Source organism: Rhyacophila brunnea, unplaced genomic scaffold (assembly GCF_057557595.1).
Source record: "Rhyacophila brunnea isolate RB1 unplaced genomic scaffold, BYU_Rbru_1.0 scaffold_5, whole genome shotgun sequence".
Classification (NCBI taxonomy): domain Eukaryota; kingdom Metazoa; phylum Arthropoda; class Insecta; order Trichoptera; family Rhyacophilidae; genus Rhyacophila; species Rhyacophila brunnea.
Window position 1 is genome coordinate 36,289,700 of NW_028233170.1, and position 19,229 is coordinate 36,308,928.

Genomic DNA, 19,229 nt, shown 5'->3' on the forward strand with positions numbered 1-19,229 from the left:
TGCCACCCCTTTTTACACCCCTATCTGTACCGCAATTCCAACCCCACTGTTGTACGCCACTGACACTCAAATTGTAATAATTTAATATTTATTAATAAGCTATTTTTGCTATCATAGTATGTGACAACGATCATTGCATTTGATCATTACGTAGGTATGTATACACTTAGCAGGAAGTATTTGTAATACAAATATAATTAAAATCTTGATATTATACTGAGTACTTACATTATTTCAATAATAAAATCATTTGTCAATTCTGAAATTAATTGATTATGTCGTATTGTTAACCGGAAATTCATCACATTCAATTATTACATTATTTCAACCATCGTAGAGTAACAGCTAACTTCCATATCGTGCGTTTGAAACTCATTACTGGATAAAATTGATATTTAATTTTTCAACGCATGTTTAGCTAGTCACAGGATGATAATCATTTCCTCTGAGAGTGTCATGAGTCGATTGTTCTCTTCAGGTAAGGTTTCTTTATAATATGTACCTTCCATCATCCAAACTACGAATCGTAATCTTGTATTATTTATTGCACGGTATTTGGACTTTCAGTGGGTCTATTCTATGCTTATCGACCGCTAAAGTGATAAATATTATCAAACTTAGGGTAGGTTTGTATCAAAATATTAGCACTTATTGTAACAATTACACGAAGCTGGTTTTTATTGTTGCAATAAGTGCGATATTTTAACAGCAGCAAGATAGGTGCTGTTAAAATATCACACTTATTGCAACAATAAAAACCAGCTTCGTGTAATTGTTACAATAAGTGCTAATATTTTGATACAAACCTACCCTAAGTTTGATACTATTTATCAATTTAGTGTTCGATAAGTATAGAATAGACCCACAGGAGGCTGGAATCAGAGTAATTTGAAGAGCAGACAATCTTTCTTGAGGCACCCTTCCACACAACAGAGTATTAATAATATGCCCCTTTTTTAAGCATCGTTAAGTTCAAATAAATAACAATACAGTAAATTATCTGTATGCTTTTTATATGTATACATTATTATAAAATCATAAAAAAAATGTTTAAAAATAATATCTTTGTCGTCAAATAATAATTGATAATTTTCTAAAACGACATTTTACAAAACACGTTTTAAATATCATGTTATTCCACACACAAAAATAATAATATATAATAGAAAATTAATAAGGTATTCTCTAAACTATTGCATTTATGTATATAATTCGAATAAATAATTACATACTACTGAATTTTTGACATGTTGGAAAATTGACTGAAAATAATATTTTACACTCTTCTACAAGCTCTGAACTATTGTGGATCGTTTCCTACTTTCCCAAAATAAAGTGATCTAAAGTGAAATGATCACATATTATTATTATTCTACTGAACTTTCAATAAACGTAAGCTAGTAAGATGAATGTTATGGCAGTCAAATATATTAGAAATGAAAATAATACTCAAGTTATGTATTTACCTGAAAATAATAAATTTTAGATGTTATATAAATTTAGGATAACCATATAAGTCTGAAATTTTGCATCTTGCATCAATGTTGAAAAATGTAAAATAAATATTTATTTATACTATAAATGGAGCATCTCCAACTTTATGTGGGCTGTTTTATACTATTAAGTATCAAAACTGGCAGTGATTCATCAAACAATCCCATTCATTCATTGCAATCATAGCCAAACTATAATATAGTATAATAATATAGTATAATACTCATACTATACACATTGCCAACTGCGCGAAGGCAAGGGAACTACGCATCAGTTTAAAGCCCAGGGATTTACATCTTCTCTTTTCTTACTCCTGCTGCGGACCGTGATTGATGAAATATGAATCATGTCATAATAAGAGTAACAAATTTTACGTAAGCTGGTTAGGGAAATAAAAATAGAAAAATCTCAATGCAATCATAGTATATTGCAATGTGAACGATTTTTACATCTTCAAAACACAATAATTCTATTAGGTATATTGACTTATGTTCGAAACGTTAGGAATTCCTGCTAGAAATCATCATTCCTAAGGATATTCTGAACAACCATAAAATAGCAAACAACTTGTCTAGCAGTTATCTACTGTCTAGTCTGTCTAATATATACATAATATATACGTCAATTTATATAGTGAAACTCACAAATCCAAAACAACTTATTTTATTAGAGACATTATAAATGTAAGAGTAATAATACTAATAGTAATTGCTTTATTTTAGTTTTAAATATAAGTTAGAAATAGAAAAAAGACCGCAATCTATACAAAATGCCAACAATTTTTGGTATTTATGATTTTTACAATTCTTCTGTTTTATGGCAACACATAATAATAATGTTCTTCATTGATTTGTTAAACGAGTAGTCGTGTTATCGGTTCAAGAGTCTTATACAGTCAAATTAAATATTTGATTAAATTCGGATTTTATAAGTTTTATAAGATAGAACCACGTACTATATTTATAGAATCTATTATATATATTATCACGTAGATACTCTTGTCTAATTATTTCCTTGTGTAGCTTTTCTGAGTATGCCTAATATATAACATAATATTATTATATATGTGTTTATGTGTCAATATTTTGCATATATATGAAGAAAATAAATGAACAAGCCTTGGCTGTTTTCGGAAGACATATTCTTCGCCGTATCTATGAGGACCATATATATTATTAGAAACAGCAATAATAAAATTGTAAGAATTGTAAGAAGAAAGGGATCCATTTCTCGCGCAGCGCATATTATCGTGATATAAAGACGCGCGACCACTTTCGATATACATATCAACGAACAATAATCGCTCGGTAATATTCGCTGAGTGTGTAACACGGGATATAATGCTGAAAAATACTATCTGTGGTATAAAGATTTCATCGGAGCTCAATAAATGTTTGTATCAGAATAAATTTTATAAATTTACACACTGTAGTGAAATATTTGTGTTAGCTGGTCTTATGTCAATTTATTTATTTGCGGTTTATAAAATTGAAATGTTGTATAAAATAGTTGTAGACTCGATTTATAAGGTAACGCCGGTAACGCCGGTTAGTAATGCCAATTGGGAGGGCAATAACCATGTTTAATGAAATCGCTTCGGATATTGATATATTCCACTTACGTGAGGGTGAATTTAGGTGGACGTTGTTTTATAAGTTTTTAAGATAGGGTCTATCAAATTTCACTCTGTGTGCTTCCATCTACTTTTATTTTGTTATTTTTTTTTCTTATTTTATATCTTATTCTATTACTTATTGTATTATTAACTTACACTTCTTTGTTTTTTTTTTTAATTATTAACACTTATTTTATGTCATGTCGTGAACACTTTGAATTTATAATTTGTTATGTTCATTATATGTAAAATAAATAAATTTGATTTGATTTGATTTGATTTTGGATAAACCATTACCGAGGAAATATTTTACTTTTGATTTGGTATTATTCATTGACGAAAATAGTTATTTGCATTCATATGTTTACCAAAATATGTTTTTTTTTAATATAATTATTGTACCGAGGCTTTGATTGCGACCCGTTGTCGTATCATATCAGAAAAGATGATTAAAATAGCGGTTTGCTATTTTTTCATTGAATTAAGCGTATCGCTGAAATCCGTTCTTATAAAAGTACATTTGGCCATAATATATATTTTTTATTTATAATATACTTGAACGCTAATCGCCTGTGTTGGTAGATAAAAACAATTTAATAAAAATACTAACAAAATAATAATTTAGATACGTACCTAAAGTTAGTGTAAAAATTATGCATACAAAATTCAAACTTATCCCCATGTCACATAAAAATAGTTTGCATGCCACTTTATGACACGCGTATCATAAGTTTGCAATTCTTTCAGTAGACACAGAAGAGTAGGCAGACAAAAAATGCTGGATATGTTTCGCTAATAGTGCTCGCTGAAATATCATAATGAAATTGGTAACATAGCTTGAAAAAATAATTATCGCTGGACAATTCTAGTTATCTGGTGGTACTCAAGAGGCAAAAAACGTCCGAAACGTAGACCTAAGACGCCGCTGGATCAACGAAATGGTTAAGTTCTGCGGAAGTACGTAGCTATGCAATGCACATGACCGAGAGGGATGGAATGAGATTGTAGAAGTCTTCATCTAGCAGTGTATGGATTCAGGGTGATGATGATACATAGGTATTTACTAACTACAACTCTAATGGTACTTCTTCACACAACACTATACACGTATAAAAAAATATATATCCGATCCATATTTTATAATACCTATATATTTTTAAGTATTTAAAATATTGGTGTGAAAAACTATTCTGACAGCGAGAATATTTTTTAACACTTTCATTTTATATTTTTATCTACCACACCCCCTTTTTACGTAACCCGCACTCAGATAATATTAAACAGTTTCAAACGCGGCTTACTACAATTTAATAAACGTCAATCGCTTCAGGATGGCATCCACTCGTGAGCCGCAACACTTGCCTAGGAGGAATCCATCTACCACTTGAGGCCACATTCTTATACCCACCCTCCCGAAGTCACCCCCTATGGCCGGAGGACGGCGCTCACCCCCTGACAGAGGAGATATATTGCTTTCAGAATACGTTGTCTTCTACCGTCGTGCGAATCGGTTGCGACGTCTTTACTACCCCAAAAGCGTCGCTGCCTTACAATTTTGAGTGGATTGAAGTGACGATAGAATATAAAGTAGGTATGTGTTACTAATTATAATCTTATTTAAGTATTTATTAATATTTATATTAATAATTATTGGTGGAGGATTATTTTTAAATGAATATGATAATATTATTTATGGTATTACAGTAATAATAATATACTTTCCGATATGACCCAAGCAATGACATTATTATGGACGAATCATCTGGAAAAAAATGACACTCACTTTTTTGTCGGGTCTGCCGAATGGCATAATCTGTTCTAACGCCATTACAATAAAGGTGTTATTGCTATAAATTCCCTATGCTTTCTGTCGGGTCTGCCGAATGGCATAATTCATATTTTACTATCAATATCGTTCGCTCAAATAAACATTGACACTGGAAACACTGTTCTAACGCCATTACAATAAAGGTGATATTGCTATAAATTCCCGATGCGTGGTATCACATAATGGAAATTGCGAAATTTTCTCACGTGACGTCTACCTATACATGTACGAATGTCGTTATGCACGAATTTACTTTCTAGCTACTGTACTGAGTGCGTTATCCATTAATAATGTCATTGGACCCAAGCGACTCAAGTTCAAGTTTATTGTAAGGTTAAATTCATGTATAGTTTTTAAATCAATTTGGGTGTTTAAATTCAACGCATTTACATATTGGTTTATGCAAACGTCTGCTAACCAATCATCGTAGTGGAAATGTGATTTTTTAATTTTGTTGAATGTATTGACGAAAACCATTTCCCTCTGTCCCAAGATGGGATTTGATCTCGTCAACAAACGTCTTATATAATATCTTCTGTCAGCTCTCTCTAATTTACAGGTCATCCCACCCTGGTCCAGTTTTCCTCTTCACAGTCGCTACATCTGATTTCTTGGTCTTCTATATGACTATTGGGAAAACTAAGTTAATCATTCAAGATAGGTAGGCTCTGCAACTGTGCTCTATTTATTTCTAATATTTCTTGGTAGAATAATTTATAATCACCCGCATGACTGTGAAGCAATTTTGCACCTTTTTCAAGTTATAGTTAATAGTGTTCGATGATAGTGTGTGTTTGCCTTTTGGTGAGTATACACAGCACCTGAAGATGTCGAAAGGTGAAACACGGGACGCAAAAAACGACTCAAATGGAATTATACAAAACTTAAATCCATTAGAATTTTTATTTTAAGTAAATTAAAAAAGTAATATGTACTTATGTTGTTTTTTCTTTAGCTAGAAAGTTATCATAAAATTTATCAATAGGTGGTTAAAAATATACGCAATAAAATACTTCAAGTAGCTGTATCCCCTAAGGTTATATTGAATAAATACACAATGACATATTAAAAAATAAAATATGACGGAATGCCTTTTATAAATCCCTCTAAATAAGGGTAAGTTAAAATGCCTGCCTGCATCGTTCAGTAGAAATAGAAGGGCTGTGCCGTGGCAGCATCACTTCTTCACACATATGTTTCCTTTCACTTAATATAAAGGGCGACATTCATATTTCCTAAGACATTACCGCATCGCTTCTTTGAATTGCCGCTTTCATCGCATCGCTGTATAATATTATACAGTTGAGAATATTATGAAAAGATATTGAGAAACCGAGGAAAATACATAACATGTGAAAATAAGAAATTTTCACGCCTTTTCCGAGAGACACATTTACATTTTCATTTACTTATAAAATATGGGACGACAAAAATTTATTGACTTAGATAGCTATCTAGCTATACAGTATAATAATTACTATTGTTATTCATTACCTACTTTAGCAAGTAGTTCAAAAATATCCATACAAAACAAACCAATCTCATATTATTCTGATAATATTTATGATAATATTCAATACTGAATATATCTACAAAAGATTTTAAAAAATATGATTATTTTTGTTGAAAATACATAATATAAAAAGAAAATCAGATACGTAGAAACATGTTCTAGAAAAAAATCTTAAGCCTTTCGGGTGAGCGTTCTTGTACATTAAGCAAATATTGATATAAAATACTATCTTTGAAAATATTTATATAATATTTTTGAAACTATTTTATTACTTAAGTAAATCAAATATGAGTAAAATTTTAGAATATGCTTGATATTAATATTTATTTTAGATTGATATTTTAATTTTATAGAGTAAAAATAAGTATTTTTACAATTTTTCATTATAATATGGATATGTTCATGATAAAAATATCAATAATTCATTTTATGTTCCTATCCTTAACCGTTTTTTTCTCTTAGCAGTAGAATATCTGTTTTTATTGTAATGTTTTGATCCACAGCATTTTTCTTATATGTTGAGAAAATCATTAACAACCACATCATGGAAAAAATAAACTGATACCCATTTGAAAAACGATGGCAATCATAATTTTGTTAAAAACCATAAAATAATTTAATAATTGATTAACTGATGTTAGGCTCTTGCACTACCTGTTAGGCCCATACTCTTGTATCCAAACACACATTGAAAAACTATATGTGAATTATTCTGCCAGACCTGGAATTCGAAAATTCAAAATCATCGACTTAGTTACCGCCAAGCGCTCGGCCATTAATGAAGATATACATATCTAAAACTAATTGAATACCTACTAAAACTGGCAAACAAATCTAAATATATTTACGTAACTGCATAGTTTTAAAATAGATCATCCATAACCGATCCTAATAAGATCATTATGGGCCTCTACAGTCTACAGAGTGTAGGTTTGTAGGAACAGATTTGTTTTTACGAGAAAGGGATCTTAACCGCTTGCCCAACCCATTAGGTCTATACCTACCTACATGAAAAAATATATGTAATGATAATTACGATTATATGAACACGAATATTGAACGAAACCCAAAATTTAAAAAAAACTGCGGGGTAAGTGATGAGGTATAAAAAAATATTTAATTAATTACGAATTTCTTTGATATCACATTTGGAATCTATATTATATAATACGATCACGATGTTCAATAAAATGTTGGCATTTTTGTTTTTGTTTTTGTCACGGTCTACTGAGATTCCTTCGGGTACCTGAATAGGCCAATTATTTACCTTTCGATTTGATTATGGTTATATGTTAAAATATTTTACGTTAGCGTTTTAATAAAGATACATTTGCTTTTTGGTTTTAATAATATGTTTTATACAACTGTTTCTAACCAAGGCCTTTGTTTCCCGTGTATGTGAGCAATCCGTGATGCATTGTTAATAATTCGCCCGAAGAGCCACCATCTCATCAAGATGGAGTTTCCATTAATAATAATCGCACCCTACCAAATTAATTTCAAGAAAATATCTGCACCCTTTACTGACATTCAAAATATTGCAGTTAATTAATTATTTGTTCATTCAATATGCATACGCTCAAGATACAGAAGAGTTATTTAATCATCGATGTATATTTATGCAAAACCAAATTTAATATGAGATATTATGTAACTGTTATTTTAAGATAAAGGATATTGCTGATATCAGTGGCGAATACTCCATAATAGTCGATTATTTAAAGCTTACCTTCAAAAAAACTATGTTTTAATTGTATATTAACGTATTTAAATAATAACTTGATTATTTTATATTATACAAAAATAATTTAATTTGCGAACGATATCTGTCGTATACGTAGGGTTGTATTATAAATCGACTACTGACTAGACGGACATAATATTTAGTCAGTATAACTAGATACAATATTGTATATTCTACTCCTACTGGTTCAATAGTATCGGTACTAATACGTAACCAACATAATAATACAAAGGCTTCAAGTAGTTTTATACAGTTCACGCATACAACACATACAAACAATTACATACATATACACAAAGTCAAAATTAGTGTCATTCCATCACGTGACTTGAGGTTGTTTGTTATTAAGCCTAATAGGCGCATTTTTGTATATTATGTAACCATTCATTTCTAATTTAATATAATTTATCCAATCTAATCCCACGACGTCCAAGTGGTAGTGTCAGATTATAATATCGTTCATTTCGAATTCACATCCCGTATCTGCCAATTTCACATCTTATTTTTTAATGTATGTTTGGACCCAGAGTATGTATCTAATAGATTGAGCAAGTGGCTAACATGCGTTTATCGTAAAAATAAAAATAGAATCTCCACCCTGTAGATGCCACACTGGCCTGCTAAGTAAAAAGACACGTGTATATTTTTTAGAGATTATGTCAAAACAATCCAATAAGTTCATATAATATAAGAGAAACGGTAGCTTAAAACTTGGATTCTCATTTCACTTCTTTCACGGTCTTTTAACTTAGCAGGGCAGCATAATAATATGATCCTCTTTAAAACGACATCGTGATATAATGTAATCGAAACTACATATTATTTTTATTATTGATTTCATTGAAAATTTTAACAGTTTTAAAGAATTTAGACTAAGTGAATTCTCATAATGTATGTAATCATGTTTAATATTATAAAATAAATAATTACAAGATAAAAAGAACTTTTTATATACATCGTTTTTGAATTTTCTGTTGAATTATTATGCTTAATATGCTCAAACTTGTACTTGATACTTGAACAAATATAGAATACTGAAATGTCATTTTGATATTTCATTTTGATTTCCATAGTAACGCACGTATATATTAATAATTTAGTTGCTAGGACCACCCCCTTAGCAACCAATAATAGTCTTTTACTTTTTACGGATTCTTCTGAAATAACTTTCCATACAAAACAGAATTAACTGAAAATGAATTCAATTCTGCTTAAAGATGGCTAAAAGTATTAAAACAATGCATTGACATCGTGTTCTGATATATTCTAAAAGTTTCAAATGTCTAGCTAGTCGGGAAGTTAGTTAAAAATCGATTGCAAGATTTGTACTGGACAAACAACCACCGGATAAACAAGAATACGAGCTAATAAAAACGTTATAATAAATAAACCTGATATTAACCGCCATCGTAATGAATAACGGCGTGTGTTAGCTAAGCCGTTATTTAAGTGTTCCTTTAAAAAAAATGAAAGTATTTTTATAACGCGCAGTGCAACCCTAATCCTATGATCCCAGGCCCCCTCACACTTGCGAGAAAAGTCATTCATTATTGATGACACCCTGTATTACCCAAACAACAAGTATGAGGATGATATATGGGTACTTAGTACAGGATGTCCTCTTGGCATAATGCACGGAGCGAGGGTTGGCGGCTCCTCTCGGAGACACTTGAAGCGTGCTAAGACTTTTTATTTGGCAACGGGACACTTCTGTATAATACCAACTCGGTGTCTTGGAGACGAGACTGTGATGGTTTATGGCAAAGGGGTCGCATGTCGCACATATTGTTTTAGCCAGCTAAATTAAATTATATCTTTTCGTATCAAATGATATATTATAATATAAGTACCATGAAAGTATATTAAAAAGAAGTAATGATACAATCTCTATAGATGTAAGTATGTAGTTATTTCGTAATATAAAAAAACACCTAAATTTTTAGAACAATTAATACATTTATTTATTAATTATAAGTACGTTTATTCATTTATGTCACAGAATGTTTCATTAAAAAAATATAATACAACTATGACTACCGATAACCCACGACTCTATCCGCGTAAAATAGGAAAATTTAAAATAGCCATACATAAAAATATTATACAAAATTAAGAGCTACGTTAAAGTTTCCACCACCCGTCATATAATATATGCATATTATGCACAGCCGTGGATATGCACGGCCGCTTTCCATGACGCTTTAAACGTGTCTGAAAGAAGTGATTTTAAGTGCTCATTCCGTCCCGAGACGGAGCCGCACGGGACTGATGCTGCAGCCATGCACCGTAGTGCTTAAAGAAGAAAGTTAAGAAAGATTTTTTTTTCGTTTTGGACTGGCTCTGCTGTCCGCTGACGTTAAGCGCCCTGTGTACCCGCATACTGAGTGTCAAGTATTGAAATGGATGAGTTTACAAAGGAGTCTGGACTATCCTGCTGTCCATACGACGCTGCAAATTTCTCGAATGCCGCAAAGTTGACCTCGGTTGCTATCAGATCTCCATGTCCAATTGGCCCCGTGTGAGGACGGACCCTGGCAAACAGCTCCGATCGTTCGAGTTCCATAAGCGGGTAATCCCAGAGGATGTGTTCAACATCTTGGTGGTCATGCCCGCTGGTACAACCCGGCCCATCTACTATCAAGCAAATAATCAGCGTCTTTAGACATGTACATCAATATTACAATCGACTAACAACTCGAAAGCACCCGCATAACAGCAGTTAGATCTAGACGTACACTTCTCTACCCGAATCTCTTCTCCCCATTCCACCACTACTATCTAAGAATTTTACCCATTTGTGATGAATTTCAAATGTGGTATTTTTTTAAAGTTTTATTGTTAAATTTGAACCTTTTAAGATAGGTAATGCCACTAATAAATTTGTTCTTAGATGTAGTGTATTTATACCTGTTGTGCAAATCCGACGTCATGTCAGGTCAATTTAAATTTAATCAGCAAAGTGATTTCTATCAAATCATATATATTTCACTCCTATCAGTCTTTTCGCATCGTGTCCAAAATACAATTTTCCGTGTGACGTTGCCAATTCCTAGTTTTTGAAATTCTCTGATATCGAGGGTTCATATATCACATACATACATGAGTACCGCTAGAAATAAGCAGTATTTAAAAAAATAACGAATGAAAGGAAATGAATAAGTCCACCATTCAACAGTGAATAGATCCTTGAATGCGAAAATGTACATTGTTAAGGAGTTGCTTCATCGGCAAGCCAATGAACGAACATGGCAACGTTGAGGTGACGAGAACGATATATGCCAATTATCAAAGAAATAAATGGACAAATAACTACTAGTTTACACTGTTTAATTATGACATTTAAACATTAATATTATACTTGTAGTTAATAGACATTAAAGAGATCGACAACCATATTGGGTGATTTAGCGGACAGACGCAGACGGTCTTATCTCGCTACCCAGACAATATTGGATTTTATATCCTAACTTATGGTCATTGTTGTAGTAAATTGATACATATTTGCATATGTAGAAGCAGTAAAATTAGCTTTATTATGTTAGTAATTAGGGTATTTAATATTCCTTGATTTAATACACAAAAACAGATAGTCAATAATAACGCAATTTGATAAGCATTTATTTCATGTGACATACTAGTTTAAATTGTCCCAATTACATATGAGGGTTGTAGCATAATTGTTTAATACACAGTTGGCGCGATACCAGTGGGGTTGTACGGGTTCAAATTCCGTCGAGCATCGTATTTTTTCAAATATGATTTTTTCTAGTGGCTATAATATAGCTGAAGTGTTTTCAAGATATGTATGTTCAATATTATGGAATGTTATATTCTCAAAAATCTTGTGATTATTCGTTGAATAAAAGAAATGGTTTATATTATATATATATTTGGTTTGGCGAAGTCTTTATTAGTACATTGGCAGTTATCTAATAAATTACACAGAATATCAAAAGGTAATACTATTTCATAAAAATATTGACACGCATGCTTTAAAAGCTAGGATATTGGTAATATACCTATATTTCAAGATGGCCGCCCCGTGTGTAGCGTGTTAAAAATGCTTTTCCGTTGAAATACGCTGCCTAACTATACAATGCAAAAGATTTTTAACCATTACCAAAAACCAGTAGGTATGTTAAGTTAATTAGGTACCTAGTTAATTAAACGAACTCCTGGGAGGTACCACCGGAAATTAACAACCGATTGTCAGTCAATATAACTAATAGGTATAAATTTAATCATGTATTAACCAGAAGTATTTTTTGTTTTTATCGGAAAGGTGTTTACTCTCAATATACTAACATAACTAAACCCTATAAATATTCTGTTTCGAATCATTTGGCAATGACGAGGCAAAATAAAATTGGAATTATTTCTAAGGGACGGAAAAAATACGGCCACCAACGTAGAAAATCACATAAAACTAAACACGATTTACGTATCGTGCGTATAAAACAGGCAAAGACCTTGATACTTTGGTTTTTATGTGAGAAAAACTTCCCCGTAGTGCCCTGTCGCTGTAACTTTTATTATAATATCAATCACTGTACAGTTTTTCGCGCGATTTGACGAGATTGATGGAGATTTTGAATCGATAATGCCACGTGTAATGCCGAGCCAACGATGTAGAAGACATTTTTTGCATTTACTTACTACGAAATAAAAAGTACTTACCCTTATCGTCAGACGCTACTTTCGCGTTTCTTTTCAACGCTGAACACTTTTTGAAACTGTTGATATGAGATGGATATAAATCATATTTTACTATCTGGTATTATGACAATCAATCAGTCCTGAATAAATGACCTACTTCTTACAATCTTAAAGTTTGACTTATAATAATAACCTTCTTTTTTTGTCTCTATAAGGTCAATCGAGGAACACTAATGGAAACTGGGTTCCTGGGCAACCCCGGAAGGAGATGGCTGGGCTGTAGAGAGGCTGAGTGGGATCGGCTAAAGAATGAAGGCTCGGGATAGAGATTCCTAAATGACAGTTGTGCAGTCTGTCATAGACCAAAATATCTATAGTGCCTGTTTAACGTAACAATAATCTTCTTTTTGAAGATCGATATTATAATAATACTTTTGTATTTTACGCTCAGTAAATTTTTATATGTATATTTCTGAGGTGTTCCAAATTATGTACATAATATTATGTTCAATAAAAATGATGACTTCATAAATCTTGTGTATTATTTATTGAATTAAAGATTGTTTAATCAAATCTTCATTTTTGTTCTATTCATAAAATTTTACCACACACACATAATACATTTTCTCATATTGACACTGATAATTATATAAATTAATAGTTATACAAAGTACGACACTGATATATTGTGGTCGACACGCCAGAGCTCTACAATTATGTAATACGAATCGGAGTAAGCGAAACATAATATATAAATTTAATGTTGTAAGTATGTCGAATTCAAATGAGTGTGTAAAAATAAAATATCTGTCGAAATGATATCGACCGATGGTACTTGATGGAATTTGAATTTAAATTCTAATGGATTTAAGTTTTGTACTATTCCATTTGAGTTGGAATAGTACATAACTTAAATTCATTAGAATTGAAATTAAGTTTGTTCACTAAATAATTATATACTTAATGTAACAATTAATAATATAATATATGATGTATAAGAATAGTTTACAATAATGTCATTTTATTTTTATTTGTCTCCCATATTTAACTTGCCGTAAGAGAAAAAATATTAATTTTCTTTGACATTAATTATCATAAAATGTGTATCACTTTATTTTCTATTCAATATTATTTGTTTCGGTAGCGAATCATGGCACCTTACGAAGGCTCAAAGCAACCGTATACTGAGCTTCGAAAACAGAATATTTTCTCGACGAATACTGGGTGTGCGGTGGGGTGGTATGACTTTAGGAGCAACGAGGAGATAAGAGAACGCACCAAGCAGCCTCTCATCACACTGAAAGTGAAGAGGCGACGTTGGACCTGGCTCGGCCACGTGCTGCGGATGCCAGAAGAGAACTTCAACCTGGCATGCCTGTTCTTCAAGCCGACCAGATTCCGGCGTCCTGGAAGGCCGCTAAATACAATCTACAGAGTGTATACGGCGGAGCTACGGGATGCTGGTTTGACCTGGAACGAAGCAAGAAGACTGGCGAGCGACAGGGATTCTTGGAGGTGCTGCGTGTTGTCCGTATGATCCAATTAAGCGGCGGATATGGCCAAAGATAAAGAAGAATTATTTGTTGATCCATCGGTCTTTGTTACTTGGAAATTTATAATTCGAAGTTCAATCTCGAATGATTAAAAACTAAAAAATCGCCGCAGACAGATTACGATAATTTAGATCTGTAATCACGATTATTTAGGTTACTATACTATACTTAGTTGCTTGCCTTCGATGGGCCTAAGAATATTCTTACCCCACAATTCTCTACCGCATATATCAAAAAGAATAAATTTGCAAAGAATGCGACTTTTCCATGTTTGGATTTTTAATGGATCACATTAAAAATAACACTAATAAGTAGGCGGCTCTCGTAGTGCAGTGCGTAAGGCGCTGGCCTTCCGTCCGGGAGCTCCGAGTTCGACTTGGTGAGAACACAATATATTTATGTGATTTTCTCAAAGCCTGGATGTTTGATTGATTGTTTAATTTATTAACAAACCACCTTGTATGAAAAACCAAGGTAATGGTTATTAATAATAATATATAAGTAGGTACCTATACAAAAATACACTAATAACTAATAAGTTTATTGGTAGGTATGTATTAGAGATTTTATTTAATCTTCTACTATAACTTCTGCTAGAAAATATTTAAAAAATATTTACACTAAAGTCTCTAAGCGTAAAACTTACTTAAAATAATGCCATTACAAATGAAAGCAGTAGTAGATTTTTATATATTTTTTCAATATGTGCGACAAAGAATTATGGGGTTATATTGTGGGACTGAGCAATTATGAACTAAAAATAAAATTATGATCGAAGAATATTCCGAATACCAACCTTGTTATACTGTATTATATTACTTCAATGTTTAAAAATGAAATGCGTAAATAATATTTAAATATAGATATTATAAATTAAATATTCTCAAAATTATTGGGTCTGAAAATATAAACAAAAGTGAGATTTATTATGAAAGAGGAATTATTCAAAAGCATTTATAAATATTAAAGAGACATAAAGAGAAACAGAAAATGTAAACAAGAAACGCGAAAGTTGTCGGAAATTTTAAACTTTCTGAACGGAAGCCGGAGCAATGTTTTATAAACATATATTTTTGAATAGTTGAATATGTGCTCGCACAAGTGTCAAAGTTCTTGTGTTGCCATTATTCACGTAAGTAATGTACGATTTCTGAACAATGTGATTTATTACGATTATTTAAATAGAATTAACTCGTTTGAGATAGATTTTAACAGTCTGCCTTGATATAATGTAGTTAGACCGGAATGATTTTAACTTTGATTAAAACATATTTTTTAAAAACACTACCCTTATGATCCTTCTAGAAATACTTCATCAAAAATTTACAATTGTTATGGCAAGATATCGAAGTTAAACTGTGGTTGTTTTTAGTTATTATTATAATATCTTAATTATCATAACCCATTTTGTCTTTCCCTCAATAATCCGATCTTAAGTTTTTTACGGGAAATGATCGATAGTTACTCAGCCACGCAACGATGTCCTTGATTTAATTCAAATACAAATTTAAAAACAGCATACTATGTATTTGTTGTATGGGTACATAATAGCAACCCCTTATATATTATATTATAATAAGTATCATCCTATAAAATATGTATTAGTTACAATATATTACTTATAGAAAAGTCCATTATTTTTCATTGTTATCTATTTTTAATTGTAGATTATAACGTAGCAGTAGCAATATTATTAGCGTGTTAATAATATACTCATATTATTAACACGCTAAGTATGACTCCAACTCTATCGATGTCAAACAGCCGATAATATAAAATAAAATGCATCCCTCATAGTGCTTATATCTTGGATGTGCGAATAAATAATGAGAAAAAGCAATAAAAATATTCTTTTTATGTTGGTATAGTCTTACAAATAAAAATTGGTCATTTTTTCTTCTAATAATTACAGTTATTCTTCTGTATTTTCTTAAGATATTATTAAAAAAGTACTCAATTGTTACAATATATTTATATAATCGGATATTATAAATACATAAAGCCATGCAAAAATATAACTATCATAAATGAAAACTCATAATGCCTAGGTACGTTGGTCGTCGCCCTTATTAAGTTGACATGAAATTCATGATAGTTGTTATTATCATAAATTCATAAATAATATTGTTAACACTCGGTTCAGCTTAATAATTTTCATTTTAACTAATGTGCGTTTTATTTGAATAATTTATTAACTATAAACAAACATACAACATAAGCGTGAAGTTCGATAGTTTTGACAGAAAATATGACGTAGTTAGAGCGGCGCCGAGCGAGAGAAAATTATTCAATAATGCTTCATCTAAGAGCAGTCGGAAATATTATTAACTTTGATAATAATAAAATTTTCCCCATGTAATTAGTGTGCAGTAGAAGAAATCGCAATCTACGCAATTTCAATGTAAAGTAGTTTTGCTATAATGCCAGAAAGTCCTAAGGGCGGGTAACCTCATCATTACTGGAAAATGATATTTAAATTACTTATTTTAATGCCAATGACGCTTATTACTTATTTTACCTTTTGGACTTGATAATATAACTACTAGAGTGCATAATATATTATTAGAATATTTAAGCAAGTGACAATGAATTTATTTTTCGTCTTCATAATCAATGGTGTGACAACCAAAATATTTATCTAATAAAAAACTGATTTGTGAAATTTGGTATAATATTGTACAATTTGTAACACTTTGACTATATAGTCAAAATATAATATTAATTCATCTAGTCCAGTTGAAAAGAGGTGAGTATTTTCCGGTTACATGTTAGTTGTACGTATGCAGTTCATCGTGGGACACTTATTCATGCGCCGCAGTACGTGAAACATGAGTTCGTATAACATTTTATCAAATGACGAGCTCTTCGTTGAACATTTCACCATTTGTACGTATCTTACAAAATGCGGCGATAGTTTGCAAATAGGACTGTTCCAATTAGATTAACCCTAACCTAACCTAACCTAATCTAACCTCATCTAACCTAATAAAGACATCTTCACATATTGTAGCATACGTACAAATATACTCCACGGTCAAATGTTCAACGAAGAACTCGTCATTTGATTAAATGTTACACAAACTCATGTTTCACGTACTGTGGCGCACGAATAAGTGTCCTGCGGTCAATGACATTAATATGGACGAAGCATCTAGAAAATAAAATGACACTCATTTTGTGTCGGGTCTGCCGGATGGCGAAATTCATATTTTAATATCGGTATCCTACGCTCAAATGAACATTCTGCTTGCCAGCGGTCTGGCGACGCTGCTGGGTCTGCCTATACAAAATTTCTGACTGTCAGGTTTCGACTCCACCGTTATTATTGTGTTACAAAATGCCAATATGCCTAGTTAAAAATTGTAAAAAAAAATTACTAAACACTCCAAGAAAGATGGGATATCACTTTTCATGTGTTAATATTATTTATTATTTATAAAATGCCATTCTAAGATAATGTTTATTCAATGCAATTGAATGACAGAAACCATTGAACAGTCGCCTGTGATGCGCTGGGCTCACTTGCGTCTAATCTCCGAGAAGTCGTAAGTAACCGAGAATCTGTTTCTAACGCAATGAGTCATGACACTAATACGCCATTACAATAAAGGTTATATTACTATAAATTCTCGAAGCTTGTATCGCATAATGGAAATGGATACGTCATATGGTCACGTGACATCTACCTATACATCTGTGAATGACTTTCATGCATAATTTCTCGTGCGCGCCGGTATGAAGTGAGTTGTCCATTTAATATATCATTGCCTGCGGTGAACTGTTTACGTACAAATTTCCAGATACGGTATTTTCCAAGGTTCCTTGAATCATTTTTCTATGCGACTAACAAAATAATTGCACCCGTCTCCCATTTTTAGCGCAATGCATTCATTACTCATACTCGTCCTAACACTTAACCACCGCGACACCGCCTACATATTGCTGAGAAGAAGTTGCAGAATTTTATTCTATGAGATTTGAAAGTGCAACTGGGGATTTCCCCGAGGCTGAAACGCGAGGGTGTGGAGCAAAGTGGCGGCACGCAGGTTTAGTATGCAGCAATTTGAAATAGATGAGTAACTATTATTTAACTGTTGTGAGTGGTGTGAATATGAACATAGCAACAGTTATTTTTAGCGGGATTTATTTTATTATCTCATTGATTAAATTTGCTTCATGTAAAACCGACAATCGTGAAGCAGATATTAACCCACTTAAATCCAGATCGGTACATAGGTACATAAATTAAAAACACTTCTGAAAAAATAAATACTTAACCAATAGAAAAAATCTTTTTAGAAAATAAAATACGACACCCAGCAGAAATCGAAACTGCGTCTCAAGGGATTCGCGCCCACGCATATCGACCACAATGCTATAGGCATCTAATCTAATTGTGACAAATTTTAACTAATGGCTCTTATAATACTCTCTGAAGCGCTTTTTAAATTGAGTTACTATCGGCAATCGGCTTTTGTATTTTAAATCTAAGTAGGTAATAATAATTACATTAATTACTAACCGACGTCACGGATCACTTCAAGATTTTTTGTTGTAATTTACTTGAACTTGCTAATAGTTTAATATTTTTTTTATTCAACGAAAAAACGAGAGAATATAACATTCTTAAATCTTGTGAATTATTTGTTGAATAAAAAAAATAGTTAATCATATTTTTATATTATTATTTTATAAGTATAGCCCAAATTTTTATGTGCAATGAGTAAAGTAGATTGAAAAAGCTTCTAACAATAATTACCATATTGTGAAGCTTCGTTTGTATTTTGCTTTGGTGTGACAATAAGTTTTATTGCCTATATAAAATG